General features: G+C 36.3%; 1 pseudogene; it reads left to right on the top strand.

The window, feature by feature from the left end:
- The window catches only part of LOC102859829, an 18,731-nt pseudogene extending 11,960 nt beyond the window's left edge, over positions 1 to 6,771 (top strand).
- The last annotated feature ends 2,277 nt before the right edge of the window (positions 6,772 to 9,048 follow it).

Raw genomic sequence — 9,048 nt, 5'->3', positions numbered from 1 at the left:
TAAAAAGCTCTCTAAAAAAAGCCTAGAAATTTACTTTTATTTTTAAAATTGTATTTTATTAGGCTTTTAACAGAGATTTGGTTTTCATTCATTCATTGTTGCACATTTTTCTCTTCCCCTCTTCCTATCTATCCTCCAGTTCACTTTGAAATGCAACTCCTGTTCCAGATTGCTATTTGTCATACATATGATGCCTAATAATATATTCCTTTCAGATAGTTCTTCCCCTCATCTGTTCAAGTGCAATGCTCATTATGTATTCACTCTTTTCCCTGTTCTCTACCCCCAACTCCTATGTCAAGTCTATTTTAGAACAGTTGTCTTATGCAGTATCTATACTTTTTTTGACTAAGATATTTCACTCAACATAAAGTCTTCCCTACTAACCCGTATTGTGTAGTACTTTACAAATTCAGTGTATTTCAATGCTATGAAATATTCCACTGTATGGATGTATCATAGTTTTTCTATCCAACCATTTGTTGGCAGAAAGTTGGGCTACTTCTATTTCTTCACTATTGCAAATAATGCATCAATAAATATGAAAGTTGAAAACCTTGTAGAATTTTTTTTTCGGACGTACATAGGACTACTACGAGTCAAAGTAAACTCTAAGGCAGCTGGCTTTTAGTATGACAGATAATGAAAATTTTAGCTATTCCTCTACAGCTTGTAGTTAGCTAGCCATGAGCCCCAGGTACTATAACAAATATCTACTATAAGGGTTCTAGAAAAAAGTTTTCTTCCAGAAAGGAGCAAAGATATACATAAGAGAAGTCCGCATTTATCTTATAACCATTTGAACTTAGATATGCCAGTCACGTGGAATCTATTTATTGAGAGCCTGGGAAAAGAGGGGGGGAAACCTTTGAGACTCAGCTGCAACCCAAGCCAGGCCAGTTATTTCCAGATTCTTGTAATATGTGAAAAACAATTGTCATCTTTCCAAATATCTAATTGTGTATTTTGATATTTAAAGCCAAAAACATTCAAACTAACAAAGGCTCCAAAATATTACCAGAAGCTTAGCATATAAGATACAAGCAAATGTAATCCTTTTTGATGCCTCTGTTTAGACAGACACTGTTACACCTTGGCTGCTCAGGAAGACAAAGCAAAATATTATAATGAAATGTTCAAGAAGCTGGAGTCAGAAAATCGAAAGGACCAAATTGGCTCAGCATTTCTTAAGTTGAAAGAACTAAAGAATAAATTCAAGTCAAGAGTGGCAATGCTTAAAGATGCTATGGGCAGAATATTGAATGATTCAAGAAGCATTAAAAGCAGATGTAAAAAGTATATAGAGTCATTGTAACAAAAAGAATTGGCTGACACAAAAGAATTTCAAGAAATAAAATATGATCAGGAAGCAATGGTGATATAAAAGGAAGTGCAGGCTGTTCTAAAGGACTTGGCAAAAAAATAAAGCCTCAGGAATTGATGGAATACCAATTGACGTATTTCAGCAAACAGATGCTGCCCTGCATGTGCTCCCCAAGTTGTGCCAAGATCTGGAGGACAACTACTTTACCAACTGATTGGAAGGAATCCATATTTATTCCCATTACAAATAAAAGTGGCCCGACAGTATGAAAATCACTGTACAATATCACTAATATCACACACTAGTAAAATCCTACCGAAGATTATCCAGAAAGGTCATAAATTTTAAAAATTGACAACCATTTTTAGAAACACATTTGCCATCATTTGTGGCAACGTGTTAACAGAGAACTACCAGAAATACAGGCTGGGTTTAGAAGAAGTCATTTCACAGGGACATTATTGCCAATGTCAGATGGATCTTGGCAGAAAGCAGAGTAACAGAGAATGTCTTTCTGTGTTTCTGTGTTTCATTGACTATGCAAAAATATTTGACTGTGTGGATCACAATAAATTGTGGCTAACCTTGAGAAAAATGGCAATCTCAAAACACTAGATCATAGTTAAATAAAACCTAGCCTTGGACCATGAAGCAGTCCTCAGAACAGAGCAAGGAAACACTGCCTGGTACAAAATCAGGAAAGGAGTGGACCGTATACTAAGCCATAGAGTGTCTTCCTTTCCTGTGCTGTCCCATCACCCTCCCAAGGATAAAGTTCCTCTCAAAAGACTTGTACCTCCTTGTAACACATCCAAAGTATGTCAGGCGAAACTTCAGACAAAACTCCAGAATCCTTGCCTCCAAGGAGCAGTCTGGTTTAACCCTCTTTAGGATGAATCTGTTTGTTTGCTTAGTAGCAGGCCATGCTGTTTGTTGTTATGTGCCATCGAGACACTTGTGACTCATAGTGTCCCTATGTACAAGAGCCCCAAACGCCATTCTATCCTGTGCCAACCTCGCCATCTCAAACACACTCATTCCCACCACTCCACTCGCAGAATCGACCCATCTCATTGGGGGTCTTCCTCTCCTGTGCTGTCCCCCCCACTCTCCCAAACATGTTGTCCCTCTCCAAGGTCCAGTGCCTCCTTGCAACATGCCCAAAGTATGTCAGACAAAGCTTCAGAATCCTTGACTCCAAGGAGCATTCTGGCTTCACCCTCTCCGGGGCAAACCTGTTTGTTCTCCTAGCAGTCTATGGTATAATATTCTTCTCCAGCACCACAGCTCAAAGGCATCAATTCTCTTTCTATCATCCCTATTCACTGTCCAACTCTCTGATGCATAGCATGTAATTGCAAAGACTACAGCCTGGGTCAGGGGCACCTTAGTCTCCAGCCTGACGTCATTGCTCTCCAGTACTCTTGAGAGGTCCCTCACAGCTGACTTTACCAATGCAATTTGTCTCCTGATTTCCTGGCTGCTGTTACCAAGAGTGTTGACTGTGGAACCAAGTAAATGAAAACCGTTAACTCTTCATTATCCATACTGATGCTGCCAATTAGCCCAGTGGTGAGAATCTTTGTCTTGATGTTGAGCTTCAATTCTTATTGAAGACTGCAGTCCTTGACCTTCTGCAACAAGTGCTTCAGGTCGTCCTCAGTTTCACTAACGCAGGTTGTTGATGATTCTTCCACCAATCCTGATGCCACATTCCTCCTCGTACAGCCCAATATCTCAGATGATCTATTCTGCACACAGATTGAAAAGGTATGAAGACAAAATACATCCCTGACGGACCCCCTTCTTCATTTTGAACTATCCAGTGTCTCCCTGTTCTGTTCTGATGATTGCCTCTTGGTCCAAGTGTAGATTTTACATTAGCACAATCAAATGTTCTGGGATTCCAGTTCTCGGAGTCAACCATGGTATATTCAACATTCTTCTCTAACACCACATCTTCTCTAACACCACAGCTCAAAGGCATTATTCATTCTAGTCATTGTCTAGTGCTCTGCTGCATAACAAGTGATAGCAAAGACCATAGCCTATATAGATGGGTCCATTTCCGAGTCCATTTTCACAATTCTCTTTCATTAGTATGTGCCTGTCATCGTACCAATACCATGCTATTTTGGTTACTTACTACTGCTGTGTAGTAGATACTGAGGTCAGAAAGTACTCTGCCTCATACTTCATTTTTGTTTTTAAAAGTACTTTGCTTTCTGGGTCTCTTTCTTCTCCAAATAAACTTGACAATTTCATTTTCTATCTCCTTGAAAAATGAATTTGGTATCTGTATTGGGATTTCACTGAACATGTAGATTTCTTTTTGTAGGATTGTCATTTTCACAATATTGAGTCTTCCTATCCATGAACAGGACACATTTTTCCATTTCTTTAGGTCTTTTACTGAGTCTTACAGAAATATTCTGTAGATTTCTTTGTATAAGTCTTTTGCTTTTCTAGTTAGGTTCACTCACAAATGATCTCAATTTGTGTTTTGTTGTTGTAAATGGTATTGCTTTCTTGATTTCGTTCTTTGAGTACTCTTTGTTATTTTAGAGGAATCCCACTGACTTTTTGGATATTGATCTTATATCCTGGCACTCTACTAAATTGGTCAACTAGCTCTAACAGGTTTTTTTGTTCTTTCAGTTTTCTGTGTACACTATCATATCATCTGCATATAGCAATAGTTTAATCATCTCCTTGATGATCTGGGTGCCTTTCATTTCCTTCTCTTGTCATATTGTCCTGGAAAGCACTTCCAATACAATATTGCATAGAAATGGTGACAGTGGTCATCATTGTCTCATCCCTGTTTGCAAGTAAAATGCTTTTAATATTTCTCCATTGAAAATTATTATGTATACTGCATTGAAACAGATGAAGGAGAGAACTGTTTAAAAGGGACATATGATTAGGTGTTATTGTCATGATAGGAGTCCAGAAAGAAGACTGCATAGTGGAGTAGACTTGGGGAGAGGCATAGTAGAACAATGAAAGAATTTTTCTTTTACTTTTCAAAGAGAAGAGCGAACTGGGAGATTGGGGAAGGGGTGGGCAGGGAGAAAAGTGCAACAATGAATTAATGGAAATCCAAAGTCTCTGTAGAATAATAAGAATAATAAAATATACTAAAAACTATATTGGCTCTTTGTTGCTTTTCATACTTTTCACTATGTTGTGGAAATTTGAAAGGATTTATTTTAATTCATTTATTTATACACATTTTCCTTCCTTTCCCTCCCCGAATTCACTTTATAATCCATGTCTTGTTATGGATTGTTAATAATTATTCATTTAATGTCTAACTATCCTTTCCTTGCAGATACTTCTTTCCTACAACTATCCCAGTGTAGTGTTCATTATCTGTCCATTCATCTCCTGCTCCTACTCCTTCGTAGCCATTATATTTTTATAACAGTGGTCTTATGCAGTATTTGTCTTTTTATGACAGACATATTTCATTCAGCCTAATGTGTACCAGATTTATCCATGTTGTGTAACGTTTTAAAAGTTTATTTTTTTCAGTGCTGCATAATATTCCATTGTATGAATTTGCCAGTTTCTCTATTCATTTTTCATTGACAGATACTTGAGCTGCTTCCATATTTTTGCTATTGTGAGTAATGCTGTAGTAAACATGAGTGTGAATATGAATACATTAGTCTGTTCCATGGGTCTGGTTTCTTTAGGGTATGTTCCCAGTAGTAGTATAGCTGTGTCAAATAATATTTCTATTGTCTTCTTTTTAAGGAAGCTCAAGACTGATTTCTATAGTGTTTTCATCCTTTTACAATTTCACTAGGAGGTGGATTAATAAGCACTATATATATATTTAAGGGTTTCCTTCTGTTTTTAAAGAAACAACATTCTTGAAGTCAGTAAATTTACAATTTCTGGGCCAACATCATGATTGATAAACAGAAGATTGAAACCGTCAATAATTTAATCTTTATTGCATTCACAATCAACACTCTTGACATGAACAATCAATAAATCAAAGTATTTATTGAAATGGTTAAATCTGCTATAAAGGACCTCTCTAAAGTATTAAGGAGTAATAACACCAGTTTATAGACCAAGATTCATCTACCTTCTTCGAACTATTATCTTTTCAATTACTTATTATGCATTTGAAAGCACAACAATGACTTAGAATGACAAGAAGAATTAATGTCTTTGAGTCATGATGTTTGAGAAGAATACTGAATAACCCATGGACTGTCAAGAGAACAAACAAATATCTTGGTGAAAGTGAAGCCAGTAGTTCCTTCGAGGCAAGGATGGTAAAGCTTTGTCTCATATATTTTGGCCATGTTGTTAGGAAGAGCTGATCCTGGGAGAAGGACATTGTACTTGCAAAGATGGAAAGTCAGTGAAAGAGAAAATCCTCTAGGATATAGATTTCCACAGTGACTGTACCAACCAACTCAAGTGTATCAGAGATGAAGAGAACTACACAGGATAGGATAAGCCTCAGATCTATTGTTCATGAGTCACAGTTCATTTGAGGCACCCCCTAACAACAACAGAAGGTCGAAAAGAATATAGTATATTTTATATGATAATGTTTAGTTTTTCAAGATAAGACTTGAAGGTAATAAGGAATTACATATTATTTCAGTAAATTTATACCTTATTTTCATTCCTAGAATTCCAGAAAGGACTGGGAAAGATAAGTTAATCTTCTCTAAAATTATGATCTGAGGAGAAGAGTTGACATAGCAATCTACAGACAAGCCTGCCTTTGAGATTGAAAGAGAAGCTTGGACCAACAGAACTCAGCACAGAAGACAAAGGACAGGGGCTCCTCAGTTCCCACTGAGGGAAAGAGGTCTAATACTTGATGTGAATAATTTTATCTGTAAGTGAATGATGATGCTGGAACATACCAGGTTGCACAGAAGAAATAGAATCAGCAGTGAGAAAAAAAATCTGCATTAAAAAAAAAACTGACTTATGGGGGCCTCCTGAGGGCAGTGGAGCTGAGTGGCTGTACCGAAAGTGGCTCAAGATAAATTCCAGAGGACTTGGATCTCAGCTAAAGGATAACATTCCAGTAACTGAACTATTAGCCAGTGGCCCTTTTGAAAGCCATGATCGTCTTTGGAAAACCGTCTTGTGTGTAAAATGAACTTTTGCCCAGTCATCCTCTTGAGTTATCAGAAAAAAGTTTCCAGCTCAACCAAGATAAAATGAACTTTACCACCCTGAGGAACATCAAGTGTCTGTTTGCCCCTCTGAAGCTGCAGATTGAGTTCAAGGCCATGTAGAAGGTTCAGCGTCTCCCATTTCTTCCAAGTTCAAACCTCTCACTTGATATATTTAGGGAAAATGATGAAACCGTTGGATTTGAAAATATTCTTAATGATCCCTCCCAAAGCAAAATCATGGGCGAGCCGCATTCGATAGTGCAGTATAAGCTGGGTTTGCAGTAGAGCGGTGTTCGCATCACACCGGAGCGCCTTGGGGTGTCCAGATCTATCTGCTTGGCTGTGTGCAACATTAAAAGTACTGACACACTAGGGGAAAAACCACCAAAAAACCCAAAAACTAACTTACAGTAATGAGGGAAAACAATATAAGGCAGCAGATGTTGGAAAATATGAGAGAAATTGAAAACCTTAAAGATCAATGAACTTCTGTAAAAGGTAATGGGAAAAGATGCAAATGGTGATTTCTGAATATGATTAATATAATTCATATCATTAATGATATACATAAAGATGTTAAATAGCAAATATATGATACACACACATCTCACAGAATAGAAAGAAATTCACTTAAAAAAGAAATTACCTTTTAATTCATCCCACTCTGACTTTGTGGTTTCCTGAAGTAATCTAAGTACTTTAAGAGAAAGAAAAAAGTGAAAGAAGTCAACCACCAGAATCTTTGTGCTAAGCTATATTATTAAAGTCAAAAGACCCACCACACAAGAAAGCAGTTGAAAACTTCTTCATTTTGGTGAGAAGTTGAAAAAAGTAAACAAGAGAAGTTTCATCTGATGAAAAAGTCAATGACAAATTCCAACAGAAACGTTTACATGGAGTAAAGGAAGGCTTCCAATTAATAGTAATAAGGCAGTTATAAAGCCGTTGAGGAAAATGGACAAATATTCCATTATAGTTAATTATGTGGTAATACTATTAAGATAACAATTACATTTTATAATTGTTATCTTAAGAAAAACAGAGTCAGGAACCAGAAAAGTCTGATATTTTTATTGTCACAATTAGACCATGAAAAAATGTCTACTTTTAATTGACTTTCTTCAAATGTAATCTCCATGATCCTGTTATATATTTATGACAGCATAATCTTTGATCTTCTTTTCTTTCATTTGCTGTACATTTTGTTGCTGGTGTCTGAAACAGTGGTTGGGTGAAGGATAATTTGGTTGCCTTCTAACATTTGAATGTTTGCTATTGTACAATAGGAGTTGGTACCATATTAAGGCAATTCTTATAATATAGCCAGAGTTCTCATGCTGTGTTCTCCTTTAGATGAAACAAGTTATTGAAATGTATTGAACATGTACTTCTGAAACAAAATGACCAAGAGGTACTAAGACTATACAGAATATATTGACATTGATTGTGAAGTTGGAGTTTCCTCATCACATTGATTAAAATGTCACATTGACAATGTAGCCTCTTTTGAACAGGAAATTAATACCAGCATGGTGGCAAAGAGAATGTTCTTCCACAAGGAAGCTCACAATTAACCCAAGTCTTTTATTTCTCACTAGTACAGCCAGAGACTGTCCAGCTAGGCAATTACAAGAAATGCCATCACCATAATTATTTCAAGAAAATGACGCATATAATGCTTATGTTTATTTCATTTATGAATAATGTTCATAACAGATTTTATACAGATTATTCCTTGTCATTATTTCCATTTTTCACCTTGTGCTAGTATTATTGCTACTTCAATTTGTTTAGTCTTGTTTTGTTTCTATGGATCTAGCTTTCCTACTTTACCACAGATGAGTTTTTTTATCTTTATTTTTGATAAATGTTGGCCTTCAGTCTCATATACCTAATCATCTAAGGGACACATTATTCATAGATTATATTGCTATTTTATAAGTAAATCTGTGATTCTAGTGAAAAATAACTTCAAGGAGGACTGTCTTCAGTGTCAGTTTCAAAAAGAATCTTAGAACATTAGTCCCTAAGGTTCCTCTGGTCTCTGTCAGTCCAGTAGATTTGGCCTTTGTAAGCATTTTTTATTTTACTTTTAGGAATTGTCTTTTTTATTTTGTTTTCACATTTTTTCTCCCATACTATTTATCCAGAACAGTCTACCATGTATAAATCAAAGCTATTTTAGTGATTTACTGGCACCATCTAGTTCTTTTGGTTCCTAATTAGACGAGTGTAACTAATGTGTATTAAATCTGGTGGCATGGCTGTAAGGAGTTTCACTACCAATCCGAAGGTATGATGTTTGAATCCACTAGCTTCTCTGAAGAAGTAAGATAGAGCCAAATGAAGTTCATCAATAACCTTCAGTAAGCAGATGACACACTGTGCTTGCCTAAAACAAGTAAGACCTGAGAAGCTTATCAACACCCAGAAAAGAAAAATCCTCACCACTGGATAGATAGGCTATATCATGATTGAGAAAAACTGAAGTGGTAAACTATTTTGTCCTGTTAGTATTAAAGACATTAGAGGTATACAAATTGGCAAAGAGGAAGTAAAATT

The sequence above is a fragment of the Elephantulus edwardii genome, unplaced genomic scaffold, assembly GCF_000299155.1.
Source record: "Elephantulus edwardii isolate Elephantulus edwardi_28Jun2011 unplaced genomic scaffold, EleEdw1.0 scaffold00585, whole genome shotgun sequence".
NCBI classification, from domain to species: domain Eukaryota; kingdom Metazoa; phylum Chordata; class Mammalia; order Macroscelidea; family Macroscelididae; genus Elephantulus; species Elephantulus edwardii.
The sequence above is the reverse complement of the archived record's forward strand: the minus strand, read 5'-3'. Positions and strand labels throughout refer to the sequence as shown.